We start from the raw sequence: 16,619 nt of genomic DNA, 5'->3' as shown, positions 1-16,619 counted from the left end.
AGAGCGTAGAAAGTGATCGAACAGCCTGGATTTCAGTCTCCACTTTACCGTTTAGTCCTTATGGGCTATTTCCTGTCCTTATTCCTACGTTCTTTCACACATAGTCACACAAAAGTATAATATATAATAGGCTCGCAAAGAGTCGGACACGACTGAGCGACTGAACTGAACTGAACTGAATGAGGATGAACGAGATAATGCATTGCAAACTCCGACAACAGACTCTGTATCTGTTACCATACATGTATATCTTCATTTCTTTCAGTTGCTTTGCTTTACTTTGTAATCGAGCAGGTATTTGGGGACATCTACTGCTATGGTTTTTCCTGTGGTCATGTATGGATGTGAGAGTTGGACTGTGAAGAAAGCTGAGCGCCGAAGAATTGATGCTTTTGAACTGTGGTGTTGGAGAAGACTCTTGAGAGTCCCTTGGACTGCAAGGAGATCCAACCAGTCCATTCTGAAGGAGATCAGCCCTGGGATTTCTTTGGAAGGAATGATGCTAAAGCTGAAACTCCAGTACTTTGGCCATCTCATGCGAAGAGTTGACTCATTGGAAAAGACTCTGATGCTGGGAGGGATTGGGGGCAGGAGGAGAAGGGGACGACAGAGGATGAGATGGCTGGATGGCATCACTGACTCGATGGACGTGAGTCTGAGTGAACTCCCGGAGTTGGTGATGGACAGGGAGGCCTGGCGTGCTGCAATTCATGGGGTCGCAAAGAGTCGGACACGACTGAGCGACTGATCTGATGTGATCTGATCTGACTGTGTGGCAGGCACTATTCTAGGTGGTGGGGCAGTGAACAAAACATTCCCTGCTCCAAAAGATTGAAGGCGGGAGGAGAAGGGGACGACAGAGGATGAGATGGTTGGATGGCATCACTGACTCAATGGACATGAGTTTGAGTAAAGGGGAGTTGGTGATGGACAGGGAGGCCTGGCATGCTGCAGTCCATGGGGGTCACAAAGAGTCCGATAGGAGGGAGCGACTGAACTGAACTGAAGACAATAAACAAACCAACATATATATGACTTTGGATCTCCCTGGTAGCTCAATCGGTAAAGAATCTGCCTGCAGTGCAGGAGACCCGGGTTGGATCCCTGGGTCGGGAAGATCCCCTGGAGAAGGAAATGGCAACCCACTCCAGTATTCTTGCCTGGAAAATCCCACGGACAGAGGAGGCTGGCCGGCTGCAGTCCATGGGGTGGCAAAGAGTCCGATACGACTTAGTAACTAAACCACCCACCACCCATAGAGAATACAGGGTGTCCTGTAAAGTTTGCATGTGATTGATTGATTTATTGAATATATTACTTCAGATGGCTTTCAGTGCTGTGGAGAAAACCACACAGGCTAAGGAGGGGAGGGAGTGCAGGGAATTGTTATTTACAGTGCTCCCACAAAGGGTGCATGCGTGCCTGCTCAGTTGTGTCTGACTCTTTGCAACCCTCATGGACTGTAGCCCGTGAAATTTCATCTGTCCATGGAATTTTCCAGGCAAGAATACTGAAGTGGGTTACCATTTCCTACTCCAACGGCTCTTCCCAACCGGGGGATCAGAACCCAGGTCTCTTGCATCTCCTGCATTGGCAGGCAGATTCTTTACCACAATGCCTCCTGGGAAGCCCAGGGTAGCTATTTGAAGAAAGAGCCTGCTATGAGCTATGTATATGGAATGGCAGAAGGAACAGCAAAAACCAACACCCTGAGGGGGAGATGCCTTGGAGCCCACCAAGGCAAGAGCCCTGAGCTTAGAAGGGAGAGTTGAGAAGAGGAGGAGGCCATATAGGCCAAAGTGAGGACTTTGGTATTTACACTGAATGAGAGCGGGAGCTATTTGGAGTGTTTTGAGCAGAGAGAGGACGTGGTCTGACATTTCAAAAGAATTACTCTGGTTGTGGTGTGAAGACTAGCCTGAAGGGCCTGAGAGTTTCACCCAAGAGACCAGTTGGAAGGCTTTTGCAATAATCAAGTGACAAGAAGACAGACTCAGCCCAGTGGAAGACTAATGAAGTGGTCCTGTTCTAGACACATTTAAAAAGAGGAGCTGACGTGATTTTGCTGATTTCTAAGTTTTGTTTGTTTTTTGTTTTCTCAAGCAACTGGAAGATACAATTTGGTGAAATGGGCAAGAACCCAAAACAGATATGAAGGTGAGTAACTTAGAAGTACATTTAGACCATAAAGAAGGCTAAGTGCTGAAAATTGATGCTTTTGAACTGTGGTGCTGAAGAAGTGTATTAAGAGACCCTTGGTCAGCAAGGAAATCAAACCAGTCAATCCTAAAGGTAATTAACCCTGAATATTCATTGGAAAAACTGATGCTGAAGCTCCAGTACTTTGGCCACCTGATGCAAAGAGCCGACTCATTGGGAAAGACCCTGATGCTGGGAAAGGCTGAGGGCGGGAGGAGAAAGGGACGACTGAGGATGAGATGGTTGGATGACATCATCAACTCAGTGGACATGAGTTTGAGCAAACTCTGGGAGATAGTGAAGGACAGGGAGCCTGGTGTGCTGCAGTCCATGGGGTTTCAAAAAGTTGGACATGACTGAGCAACTGAACAACAACAACATATTGAGTTTGAGCTGTCAATTAGATACCCAAGTAGGAAGCTCCATGTAGAAATCTGGGGTTTGGGGGAGAGGTCTGGGCTGGATATGGAATTTGGGGAGTCCTCTGAGTAAGTATGGAGAAGGAAATGACAACCCACTCCAGTATTCTTGCCTGGAGAAGTCCATGGACAGAGGAGTCTGGTGGGCTACCGTCCATAGGGTCACAAAGAGTCAGACACGACTGAGTGACTGACAGAGTAAGTAAAATCTCAACATTCAATGAGATCATTTAAGCAGAGAGTGTTAATAAAAGACTTGGCCAAAGGTGAGCCGAGGCCCCAACATTGGGAGGTCAAGAACCAGCAAAGGATGCTGAGAGGAGCCAGCATGGCAGGAGGAGAAGGCCCAGGAGAGCTTTGCATGCTGGGATAGAGGAGGAATGCCTCCCAATGTAGCTAGCAGTTCAAGTACAGTTAGTCCTGGTGATTGGCCGTTGGTGTCTGTGCCACAGGGGCAACTAGTGGGAAGTTGGGAAGAGCTGCTTCAGCAGAGGTTGGTGGGAAAGCTTCATCCTCTAGAAAGAATGAGACCTAGAAAGATCTCTAGAAAGAATTGGGCTCTAGAACAAGAGCCCATGGGTGCAGACATTTTTTTCAAGAAGCTTTGCTCTAAAGGAGGGCAGAAAAATGAGGTGGTAGCCAGAAAGGAATGTGGAGTCAAGACAGACTTTTTTGTTCATTTGTTTTATTTCGTTTTGTTTTGAGGATAGGAACTGTTAGAGACAGCCTATGTGCTGATAGGAATGATTCAGTAACAAGGGAAAATTTGATGATGACTGGGGTGGGGTGGCATTTCCTGGAGAGTTGTCCTGGAGTGAGCAAGAAGAGAAGGTTACAGCATACAGTTGGAACTGAGGGGGAGCGGGCAGACCTTGGAGACCAACAAGGCAGGAGTTCACTCACAGTAACAGAGGGCAGGCAGCCCCGGAGAAGAGGAGCCAGAATGCATGGACATTCCCTTGAGGGTTTCTGTTTTCTCAGGGCAATAGGAAGCAAGGTCATCAGCTCAGAGCGTGCAGGGGGAGGAGGAGTTGGACATTTGAGGGGAGAAGGGACTGTCTACAGAAGGGCCGGTCAGTAGGATCATTCTGTTTCTCGGGGGCCACAATTTCCTAGAAAGGTGCAAGTACAGGATGGTGGGGACCTGAATTCAACCAGGGTTATTTTGGGCTTCCCTTGTTGCTCAGCAGGTAAAGAATCCCCCTGCAATGCAGGAGACCTGGGTTCAATCCCTGGAAAGGATGGAAAGATCCCGGGAAAAGAGAAAGGCTACCCACTCCAGGATTCTGGCCTGGATAATTCCATGGACTGTACAGTCAGACACAACTGACTGACTTTCACTTTCTGGTTGTTTTTTTTTTTTTTTTTAATTTTTGCTGCATGACTCCATGAGGAGAAGAAGGGGCAAGAAAGGGAAGGGTGTATGCAAGGAAGTAATAATAATGCCTAACTGCTGCCTCCAAGCTGGATAGGAGGGAGGGAGGAAATGGGGGAGGAGGTGGGGCAATGTGAGGACAGAGACCCTGCGAAGGTGGTGGCAGGAACTAAGGAGTGATAAGCGAAAGGATGGTGTGGTCAGCACAGCAGGCCAGGTGAGCTGGAAAAGTAGAGAGCCAGGCTGCTTGCACTGAGTGTACAGAAGAAGCTGTGCCGTGCTCAGTTGCTCAGTCTGTCCGACTCTGCGACGCTTTGGATGGTAGCCCGCCAGGCTTCTCTGTCTATGGCATTCTCCAGGCAAGACTACTAGAGTGGGTTGCCATTTCCTCCTCCAGGGGATCTTCCCGACCCAGGGATAGAACCCATGTCTCTTGGGTCTCTTGCATTGGCAGGCAGATTCTTGACCACTGTGCCACCTGGGAAGCCCCCATGGAATAAGCAGTTTCTGGTAAATGACAAGGTCTGGGGCAGCTTCTCATACTCATGTCCACGTATGTTACCAGAGGGTCTTGTTGAAATGCAGATATTGATTCCATTGGTCTAGAGTGGAGCCTGGGATTCTGCATTTCTAACAGTTGTGCCTGGAAGCAGGGAGGATTCTTCTTATTCTGGTTATGGTTTTGATACCAAAACCTTGGTAAATGCAACACACACACAAGAAAACCAGACTAATCTTGCTAGTGTGTGTATATACTTATGTGGCTTCCCAGATGGTGCTAGTCGTAAAGAACCTGCCTGCCAATGCAGGAAACATTAGAGACTAGGGTTTGATCCCTGGGTTGGGAAGATCCCCTGAAGGAGGAAATGGCAACCACTTCAATATTCCTGCCTGGGGAGTCCCATGGACAGGGGAGCCTGGCGGGCTACACAGGCCAGAGAGTTGCAGAGAGTCAGACACAACTGAAGTGGTTTAGCATGCACCCATGTATATATGAAAAACCTAAATAAAAAGTATGGAATACAAGTAAAATAATAGCACACTAAAAGTAAAGTTCATTCCAACCAAGGGCAATTGATCTCAAACATATCAGAAACTATTAGAAAAACTATAGCTGTCTAGGCTCAGGGAGAAATCAGCTGATGAAAAGCCCTGAGCAAGCAGATGCCCGGAGCTGTCTCTGCTTCTCTCCAGTTGCCATGGATGGGAGGCGCCTGGCCCTCTACAGTGAGCAGAATGCAAGTTTTATCTAATTTTAAAACTTTGTTCAATGAGGTCTTTACCCCCACAACTTTTTCTTTTTTAAAGAAGAGAATTCTTTTTAACTGTAGTCCCCCAAAGGGTGGCCTTTATTGTGCTGACATACCACAAAAACAAATTGGGACCCAGTTTCCCACAGAATAAAAGAATGCATGGGGGTGGATAATCCCACATGCAAGTTTTGATTCCTTTGATTTAAGGGTCAGAGCAGGATTCCAGATTAATCTCTCAAAGTGGGATAAGTCCACTACAGCCAAGAATTGTAGCAGCAAGATGGCAGAAATTTCTGGATAAGGGGTTTGTAACAAATTCTGAAGCCAAAGTGGAAGGAGCAGTAGCATCTGACCAGTTGACCATCTGACCACTTGAATTTGCACTTGGGGAGATCCTTCTCAATCTTTCTACTAGACTCCAACCCCTTTCTTTTAATGTATTACATATGCATTTATGATATATCCTATAATTTATACTATATGAAGCATGATCTCTTTCTGGGAAATTCCTCAACCTCTTCATGTAGAGGCCGTCTCAACAGAGGCCCCTCACTCTCTCAAGCCATGTCCACAGACCTCAGGGTCATACGGCAACGTCACATTCTGCTGGAGTCTGTGTTGGTCCTGTGTAATTCCTCCATCATTTTCATTTCCCTTCCTCTCCTCTGCTGAAGCCAGGCCATCGGATAAAGGCACCTCCCTGCCTTAATCACACCACTCGTGAAGGACTTTGAAGCCTGACTCACAGCTTCCCTGCCCGCCCCACCCTGTGCCTGACTTCTCCAGGCCAACGTAAGTGCCACTCATCCAACATATTAGGTCATGATTCCCTCATGTTCTCTGCCCCAGTGACCTTCACTTCCACTCCACTCAGCAACCACTTGGTTAGCCCCACCCTGGTCTCTGCAGTTACCAAGCTTCTACCTTTGAAGCTTGAACTCTGTAACTCTCCTGTTGAACTGCTCCTCCCACCCATCCACCCTTCCCACACCCTCATACCCACCAAACCTGCTCTGAATCTCATTGAAACTTTGTGTATTCAACAAATACATATTGAGAACACATAATTACTGGGCACAAACAGTGGGAAGGAGACATTGGGCCAAGGCATGACCCAATGTCTTTCAGCCAGCCTGCAGTCCAGGAAAGGCACACAAAGAAACAGCAATTACAGAGAGTGAGACAAGATGCGTAAATAAGATTTAGCCAGCTGAAAATGGAGGTAAATGATCAAGGAAGATCATGTGAATAGCGCCCAACACAGGAAAGAACAATGAGTTTGGGGAAGTGCATACCAGTAATTCGCTATATAGAGCTTAGTGCTTGGGGAGGGGACTTTTATTTTTTTTTTAATTTGTTATTTCTTTTTTCCCAAGCTTTATTGAAATATTATTGACTTGCAACATATGTGTTTTAGGTGTGCAGTACGATGACTAGGTCCATATATGCATTGCAGAAGGATTACCATAATGAGTTTAGTTCAAATCTGCATCCCCTCACATAATCCTCACATGATTTTGTGTGGATTCATTGGAAAAGACCCTGATGCTGGGAAAGATTGAAGCCAGGAGGAGAAGGGGATGGTAGAGGATGAGATGGTTGGATGGCACCACTGACCTGATGGGCATGAGTTTGAGTAAACTCCGGGAGTTGGTGATGGACAGGGAAGCCTGGCGTGCTGCAGCCCATGGGGTTGCAAAGACTTGGACAGGACTTGGCGACTGAACTGAACTGAACTGTGCAGTGATAACATTTAAGATCTACTCTCCTAATAACTTCCATTAAAATAGAGTACTGCTAGTTGTAGTCACCATGCTGTACATTAGATATGTACATCTCTGTGTGCATTATACATGTGACATATGTATAGTGTAGGCACATTATACATATTACATTTATGTTAGACATAGTATGGACATCATTTTCCCCAGCTGCAGCCCCTAGCAGCCATCATTCAACTATCTATTTCTGTGAGTTCATCTTTTCTAGATTCTGTGTATATAAATGAGAACACACAGCATTTGTCTTTCTCTGTCTGACTTATTTCACTTAGTAGAACACCTGAATATCCTCAAGGTCCCTCATGTTGTCCAGGACTTATGGAGGGAAATTGGCACCAGATAACGTTGGAGGATAAGCAAAGTCCCAGGAATGAAGACCCACATCATCTGTGTTAAGGAGACGGGGTTTCAACATGAAGACAAAGGGGGTAGGTTGGGTAGAGGGAGTATCAAAACTTTAAGCTGTGGAGTGACCAATTCACATCATTCTTTAGGTTTACAGACATCACTCTGAGCCTACTGGTACTGTGGGTGGGAAAAGGCCAGGTTAGAGGTAGTGAGACTAGTAGGAGGTTGTTCTCATTCTGACGAGAGATAATGGGGCCTGATCTAGGCGGCATGGAGAAAAGTGGATCAGTTAGAACAAAAAGTATCTCCGTTCAGTTCAGTTGCTCAGTCATGTCCGACTCTTTGTGACCCCATGAATCATAGCACGCCAGGCCTCCCTGTCCATCACCAACTCCTGGAGTTCACTCAAACTCATGTCCATTGAGTCGGTGATGCCATTCAGCCATCTCATCCTCCGTCGTCCCCTTCTCCTCCTGCCCCCAATCCCTCCCAGCATCAGGGTCTTTTCCAATGAGTCAGCTCTTCACATGAGGTGGCCAAAGTATTGGGGTTTCAGCTTCAACATCAGTCCTTCCAATGAACACCCAGGACTGATCTCCTTTAGGATGGACTGATTGGATCTCCTTGCAGTCCAAGGGACTCTCAAGAGTCTTCTCCAACACCACAGTTCAAAAGCATCAATTCTTTGGCGCTCAGCTTTCTTCACAGTCCTACTCTCACATCCATACATGACCACAGGAAAAACCATAGCCTTGACTAGACGAACCTTTGTTGGCAAAGTAATGTCTCTGCTTTTTAATATGTTGCCTAGGTTGATCATAACTTTCCTTCCAAGGAGTAAGCATCTTTTAATTTCATGGCTGCAGTCACCATCTGCATTGATTTTGGAGCCCAGAAAAATAAAGTCTGCCACTGTTTCCCCTGTTTCCCCATCTATTTCCCATGAAATGATGGGACCAGATGCCATGATCTTAGTTTTCTGAATGTTGAGCTTTAAGCCAACTTTTTCACTCTCCACTTTCACTTTCATCAAGAGGCTTTTGAGTTCCTCTTTACTTTCTGCCATAAGGGTGGTCTCTTTACTTTCTGCCATAAGGGTGGTGTCATCTGCATATCTGAGGTTATTGATATTTCTCCCGGCAATCTTGATTCCAGCTTGTGTTTCTTCCAGTCCAGTGTTTCTCATGATGTACTCTGCATAGAAGTTAAATAAGCAGGGTGACAATATACAGCCTTGATGTACTCCTTTTCCTATTTGGAACCAGTCTGTTCTTCCATGTCCAGTTCTAACTGTTGCTTCCTGACCTGCATATAGGTTTCTCAAGAGGCCATAATTGGTGATTTGAAGAATATAGATGGTAAGAGAGAATCAAGAATACAGGATGAAAACCAGGCAACTGGTTGGATAATAGAGCTATCTAGTTAGATGGACACCATCTGGGAACCATCACATGACAGGAAAGCATATATCCCACAGACATACTTCCAGAGAAAGAGTATGTGGAGTTTCACACCAAGGTCACAGTTGTGAGGCTTTGTACTAAGGCCACAGATGCAGAACCCAGAACCAAGGTCACCTCCAGAGCTGACCATTGCCAAAAGCCTTCCTGATCCTTACTGGTGAGCTTCCTGACTCCAAGTTAGGCAAAAACGCCCACCCGAATACTTACCCTATAGTGTGCTAACCAATCACCTTATGCTGTGCTTCCTGCAGAAATTTTCTTTATCTCAAGGCTATAAAAATCGACTACCAAAGTGTCAGCTCTCCCTTGAGCTGGCCCGCTCTCCTAACAGCATCCCGTCAGCTCTCCCTGGTCTATCAGGAGATCAGCCTGCCCACTGCTCCTACCGCGTCTCTGCTGTTTGTTCTTAATAAACTCACTCCTTTCTGAAATACTCTGTCTCTGGAAATTCGTTTCCAACCGGCTCTGGGACTGCCACAACAAAACAGTCAGCAGTCTAGTGCTATAGTCGGACCAAGTGACACAAGTGTGGAAGTTGTGGTTGGCTGGGGCAACAGGAGGATTTGGGTGATCTTGGAGAGATCCATACCAGTGGAGTGATGGGTGAGGAGGTGCTTGTACGGCAGTGTGTTGAAATTGTGAATGGCAGCTCTGGAAAGGGAAAATATAAGCAGAGTTTGTACTTTCAAGACAGGGAAGTGGAGAGGAAGGCCTAGTCCAGATGAGCTCTGGAAGACAGCAGAGACTTGCACGTGTTTAAATGCTTGTGGGAAGAAATGGTTAAACAAGTTGAAGATACAAGGAAGAGAAGGGCATCACAGATGTCTGGAGGTCCCTAAGGATGGAGGAAGCTTCATGGGAACAGAAGAGAAAGAAGAAGTTTCCCTCTTTGTAAGAGCAAAGAAAGAAGAGGATGGAGATCCACGAAGATCCTGGCTCTGTGAAATCAGGAGAATGTTTCCGGGAGCTGAGATATGCAGGATGTCTTTTGTTAAGAAAAAAAAAAAAAAAAAGAGTCATTTTGTCCTAAGGTAAAAAGACTGGTTGTTCCAGAATGAGAAAGAGGAAAGAGTAGGTCGCAACCTGATGAATGTAGAAAGTAATAGAAGGTTCTAGAAAATGAAATTTTATTTGTCCAAGCTTGCTAAGGTTTGATGGATTTACTTATAAAATTTTCAAAAAAAGTTTTAGTATCAGATACACTGACATAAAATTAAAATTTGGTTTTCTCTCTGTTAAGATGAGAAAATGATTGGTCTCCCTTAGCAAGAGGTTTGGCAGACTGACTAATGACCCCTTAAACGTGGCCATGGCCCAATCTCTGGAACCTGTGAATATTTGAGTTCAGGACTTGTGACGGAGAGATTATTCTGGACATCTGGTGGGCTCAATGTAGTCAAAAGTGTCCTTATAGGAGGGAGGAAGGAAGTCAGAATAAGAAAAAGGTGAAACGACAGCAGAAGCTGAAAGAGAGAGAAAGCTAGTTCATTGCTGGCTTTGAAGATGGAGGAAGGGGCCCTGAGTCAGGAATGAAAAGAGACTGTAGCTTTTGGAAAAGGAAATGGATGCTCTCCCAGTGCCCCCAGAAGGAAGCAGCTTTGCTGACACCTTAACTTCAACCCAGTGAGACTGGGTTTTGGACTTCCGATCTCTAGAACTATAAGATAATTTATCTATGTTGTCTCAAGCTCCTAAATTTGTTAGAGCAGTCATCGGACATGAATATGAGGTTGTAAAAGGTTATTCTTTACCTTCTGTGTAGTTTGCCAAGGTAACAGATTCTGTGTTTTGCCAGAATAACCTTCTATGGCTTCTGCTGACTTTATTATGTCCTTGGTTGTTTAAAAGAACAAAGTTTTCTTACTCTGGAAAGAGCTAAGATTCTTTACAATCATGTTAGCGCCTATGTTTATTTTTTAAATCCTTTCTTGTCACTTTAAGCGGAGTAGCCAAGCATTCTTTCTCAGGGACTCATGATCCTACCTTATTCGGGTGTTCAAATTTCCTGACAACTTTTGATATTTTGCCTTTCCCCAAATTGACCCTAAATGATTCCTTTTGCATCTTAGACTGTCTTTAAGATTTCCCAAAGGAAAAAACACAAATGATTTGATCTTTCATTGTAAAAAGAGAAATGGCAGAAATAAGGAGTTTATATTGATGAATTGCATGGAAAGAGTTGTTAAATCAGGAGAGATGCTCCTTAGCATGTCCCCGGGTACATCATATGGTAGAACGTGATTAAGTTTGGATTTCAGGAACTATATGCTCTAGGGAAATTCCTAGAGCACTGTCAACGCTCTCACTGGCCCTGTTGTGTCTTGGTGCTGCTGTACAATAGTCATCCCAGGGAAGACTGTATTCACAGGGACTTGGTTTTAGGATCTCCTAACACATCTGTGGATGCTCAAGTCTTTCACAGAAAATGGCAAAGTATTTGCATATAAACTATGTGCCCCCCACCGTATTCCTTAGATTACTTTGCCTAATACATTGTAAATGTTATGCAAACACAAAGTAAATGCTATTTGAACAGTTGCTAATGTGCTGTGGGTTCAAGTTCTGGTTTATGGAACTTTCTGGAATTTTTTTCCAGAATATTTTCTATTTTCAGTTGTTGGAATCCACAGATGTAGAATCCATGGACGCAGAGCAGACTGTTGACCACCACAGTAGGTGCTGTCAGTCATAATTCCAGCTATTTTAAAATGGCAACTTGGTCATAGCTTTAATTTGAATCTAGCATCTACCTGAGTAGTGGTTTTCAGCTGGAAACTCATATCACTTAACTACGGGGTTATAGTAATATGCAGATGTTTAGGACCAGTTCCAGATTTACCGAGTCTATTTTATAATCTTTATATATTCCTAGTGTACTATAGCTATGTGTTCAGTAAATTCACGGAATATTGTTACGTGAGGATTACTATATGTTATATCTGAAGAGTTTTTCCTTTGAAGATTATCTTACTCCATTTTTATAAATTAAATATGATATTCACTCTTCTTTGAAAATAGAGTTACTCATTACATTAACAGATATTTTGTCTACAATGTTTTCTGGGTTGACTTTGTCGTTTTGGTTTGTATGCCGTAGAAATCACTAAATTTCCTTGTCAGCTGTACTATTCCTGTTAGGAACTTCCAGCAGATCTTTCACTTTTGAAGTGTGTCAGTAATAGGTTAACCACAGCCATCTTGTTTTGTCATCTAAAGATAGTTTTGGGATTTCTCTTATGCTTCCCCTGAAAGAAATTACAATCAGCTACAGACTACAGAGCTTGTCTTTGACAAAGAAGGGCTGTCTTAGAGACCTGTAGAAAAGGACTGGGCTAGACATTTTGGGGTACAGTCTTCTGATGGCCTTATTTAGACAACTATGAGACCATACTAGTGGGATGATTCAGGATTTCTAGATTTTTAGTTGAGACACAGATGAATTCAGAGGATGAGATGGTTGGATGGCATCACTGACTCCATGGACATGAACTTGAGCAAACTCCAGGAGGTGGTGAGGGACAGGGAAGTCTGGTGTGCTGCAGTCCATGGGGTCACAAAGAGCTGGACATGACTTGGTGACTGAACAACAACAACCACAACAACAAAACCAAAGCCCAGTGAAAGGCGAGTTAGTTACATAGGACTGAATGAAAGGATGAGGGGTGATGGTGGGTTTTGTTTAGAATATTGTTGATGTTGTTTTAATGTTCTGATTTCTGGGTATATAAGGAACTCCATCCTCTTTTCTCTAAAGCCATGTATGTGTATGCTAAGCCACTTTAGTCGTGTCTGACTGTTTGTGACGCTATGGACTATGACTAACATGTCAGGCTCCTCTGTCCATAGGATTCTCCAGGCAAGAATCTGGAGTGGTTGCCATTTCCTTCTCTAGGGGATCTTCCTAACCCAGGGATCGAACCCACATCTCTTACGTCTTCCTGCATCGGCAGAAGGTTCTTTATCACTAGTGCCACCTGGAAAGCCCCAGAGTCATGTATAACTTGTAACAATTCAGTGGACTATACTTAGCTAACCAGAAACAAGCCATGTGTAAATACATATTTTCTCTCCTCGATGGTTCCAAAATTGAGAAACTCTGGTGCTGCTGCTGCTGCTGCTAAGTCGCTTCAGTCGTGTCCGACTCTGTGCGACCCCATAGACAGCAGCCCACCAGGCTCCCCCATCCCTGGGATTCTCCAGGCAAGAACACTGGAGTGGGTTGCCATTTCCTTCTCCAGTGCATGAAAGTGAAAAGTGAAAGTGAAGTCGCTCAGTCGTGTCCGACTCTGCGACCCCATGGACTGCAGCCTACCAGGCTCCTCCATCCATGGGATCCAGGCAAGAGTACCGGAGTGGGTTGCCATTGCCTTCTCTGGAAACTCTGGTGACTATTCTTAATTTCATGGCAGTATAATTATTTTCATACTTTAATAAGAATCTGTCTTCCTTATTAACAAGGCATAATTAGAAACACTGGTTATGAACCCAAGGCTTTGCCTGGAATACCATAGTTGAGAAAGATGTTCATTTAATCAGAAATGACACTTTTAAGGAACTAAGGTTGACTCTGCAGAGCCACTGGTTAATTCTCAAGGTTCAACTCCCGGCTCTTTAACACAACTTTCAAAGAATTATTTCTCTGTTTTAGGCATCCCTCTTTTAAGATATCTGATCTCCAGGACCATAAAACAACTGACCTCTGCCCCCACCACTCAACAGATGAGCCACCAGTTATATAAGAACAACACCAGCCTGAATCCTGGAGATACGCCTTCTTAGGCCCTGCCTCATGCCACTCAGGAGGTTTATGCTTGCCTCTGAGTTGTTCAGTGATAAGTGATAGTCATCTTGAAAGGGAAGGCGGGAATGACAATATCGATCTTTATCTGTGCCCTGTGCCACTTCAGCAGTGATGGTTAAGAAACTCCTCCTACGCTTTGTGCCTCAGAAATGACAAACCAGCTAACCACGAAGGACCATGCTGCTTTCAGAGTTTCCGAGGAAAGTCTCAACTCCATCCTTCCTCCCGTAGGACCCCAAGCTGACTGCCTTGTTTACCTGCCTCTATAAAACCCCAGGTTCCCTTCCTTTTCTTTGAGATTTTTCTCATTAATGAATGTTCTCCTTAATACAGTAGCCTGAACAAATCATCTCCTTAATTCTCAGGTGAATTTTGTCATAGCTCCAGAGAGGACCTCTCTTTGATGGCAGACCCTGACTGTCCCCCTGGGATGACAACCATCTGTGCCCTGAGACTCTGTCTACCCCTTCCATGACTTTGCCCTGTGGATAACCACCCCTAGACAACTCAGGCTGTGTGTAAACAGAGAGCAACAGTATGGCCCTGGATACCTCAGGTGGTGGTGGAGTTGTAGAAGGGAATGTCCATGTCCTGTGCCGAGCAGGATAGTAAGGAACCATTCTGAGACGCTTCTGAGCTGAACCGGGGGGAAACACACCCAGGATTGCCTTTGAAGGAAAAAAGGAGATGGGAGTCAAGGCAGCTGGGGTCTGAGGTGAGTAGGTGTGGGGCGGAGCACAGGCTGAGGCCGAGCTGGTCACTGGAGAGCTGTGTCACTGGAGAGCTGTCGGAGTGACCAGTGTGAGGGGAAGAGTGAGTCCAAAAGTCAGAAATGCCAGGGGCAACATTCCCTGAAAACTGGGGGCAGGGAGGCCCCAAAGAGAGAAAGTCCAGGAAAAGGCTGGTCAGAAAGTAAAAGGTATACAGGCCTCTGACCAACCCTGTGAGGCTTCCCAGGTGGCTCAGTGGTAAAGAATCTGCCTGCCAGAATAAACAATGGGGCAAGGACAGCCTCTTCAATACGTGGTGCTGGGAAAACTGGAAAGCTACGAGCAGAAGAATGAAATTAGATCACTACCTAATGCCATACACAAAGATAAACTCAAAATGGATTAAAGACCTGAATATAAGACCAGAAACTATTAAACTATTAGAGGAGAACATAGGCAGAACACTCGATGGCATAAATCAAAGAAAGATCTTCTATGACCCACGTCCTAGAGAAATGGAAATAAAAACAAAAATAAACAAGTGGGACCTGATTAAACCTAAAAGCTTTTGCACAGCAAAGGAAACTACAAACAGGGTGAAAAGACAATCCTCAAAATGGGAGAAAATAATAGCAAAGGAAACAACTGACGAAGAATTAATTTCCAAAACGTACAAGCAGCTCATACAACTCAATACCAGAAAAGCAAACAACCCAATCAAAAAGTGGGAAAGGGATCTGAAGAGACATTTCTCCAAAGAAGACTTACAGATGGCTAACAAACACATGAAAAGATGCTCAACATCACTCATTATTAGAGAAATGCAAATCAAAACTACAGTGAGCTACCACCTTACACCAGTCAGAATGGCCATCAACAAAAAGTCTACAAACAATAAATGCTGGAGAGGGTGTGAAGAAAAGGAAACCCTCTTGCATTGCTGGTGGGAATGTAAACTGGAACAGCCACTATGGAAGATGGTATGCAGACTCCTTAAAAAGCTAGGAATGAAACCACCATATGACCTAGAAATCCCACTCCTAGGCATATACCCTGAGGATATCAAAACTGAAAGACACATGTACCCCAGTGTTCATTGAAGCACTATTTGCAATAGCTAGAACATGGAAACAACCTAGATATCCATCAATAGATGAATGGATAAAGAAGCTGTGGTACATATATACAATGGAATACTACTCAGCCATGAAAAAGAATGCGTTTTGAATCTGTTCTAATGAGGTGGATGAAGCTAGAGCCTATTATACAAAGTGAAGTAAGTCATAAAGAGAAATATAAATATTGTATATTGATACATATATATGGAATCTGAAGAGATGTCACCGACGAATTTATTTTCAGGGCGGCAACAGAGAAACAGACATAGAGAACAGACCTATGGACACAGTGGGAGGAGAGGAGGGAGAAGGGGAGATGTATGGAGAGAGTACTTAGAAATTTACTATACCATACATAAAATAGATCACCAATGGGAACTTGCTGTATGACTCAGGAAACTCAAACAGGGGCTCTGTGACAGGCTAAGGGTAGGATGGGGAGCAAGATGGGAAGGAGGTCCGGGAGGGAGGGGACATGGGTGTACCTATGGCTGATTCTTGTTGATGTATGACAGAAAACCACAACATTCTGTAAAGCAATTCTCCTTCAATTAAAAAATTTAAAAAAAAGAAAGAATCTGCCTGCTAATGCAGGAGACATGGGTATGATCCCTGGGTTTGGAAGATCCCATGGAGTAGGAAATGGCAACTCACTCTAGTGTTCTTGCCTGAAAAATCCCATGAACAGAGGAGCCTGGTGAGCTACAGTCCACAAGGTAGCAAAGAGTCACACACGACTGAATGACTGAGCGTGCATGTATGCACAACCGCATCTCATCCCTCTTCTGGGTGGGGAACGGGGGCAGGCAGGGAAGGCTCCACTGGGGAGAATGTGCATTCTCAGGGGTCTTTGATGGCAGCAGGTGACAGAATTCACTACCTCTGCTACTGTACAGGAATCAGAAAGTGGCCTTCAAGATTTCAAAGGGCATGATTGAGAAGGCTGAAGAGCCTGAACTCTGTCCTGAAGTTGTCTCTTTTGCAGCCTGAGGGATCTAGACATCGGTGGTAGGGTTTCTGTTTGTTTTTAATATATCACATATGATTTCCCCCGTTTGAAGCAAGCGTGTCTGAGGCTGGGTCCAGGGGCCAATGGTAGCCAGGGAGCCCCTGAGAATTCTCAGGGCCCTTGGGTGTCTCTGTGCTGTCCCC

At 44.8% G+C, this 16,619-nt stretch overlaps 1 long non-coding RNA gene across 1 annotated transcript in view; it reads left to right on the top strand.

Annotated features, from left to right (window-relative positions):
* The window catches only part of LOC109571885 (uncharacterized), a 29,270-nt gene that overhangs the window by 1,410 nt on the left and 11,241 nt on the right, over window positions 1-16,619 (top strand). Inside the window, exon 2 of the long non-coding RNA XR_002182698.2 lies at window positions 2,104-2,157. This is a non-coding gene — a long non-coding RNA (uncharacterized lncRNA). The remainder of the gene's footprint in view (window positions 1-2,103; window positions 2,158-16,619) is intronic.

Source organism: Bos indicus, chromosome 2 (genome assembly GCF_029378745.1).
Source record: "Bos indicus isolate NIAB-ARS_2022 breed Sahiwal x Tharparkar chromosome 2, NIAB-ARS_B.indTharparkar_mat_pri_1.0, whole genome shotgun sequence".
Taxonomy (NCBI): domain Eukaryota; kingdom Metazoa; phylum Chordata; class Mammalia; order Artiodactyla; family Bovidae; genus Bos; species Bos indicus.
The sequence above is the reverse complement of the archived record's forward strand: the minus strand, read 5'-3'. Positions and strand labels throughout refer to the sequence as shown.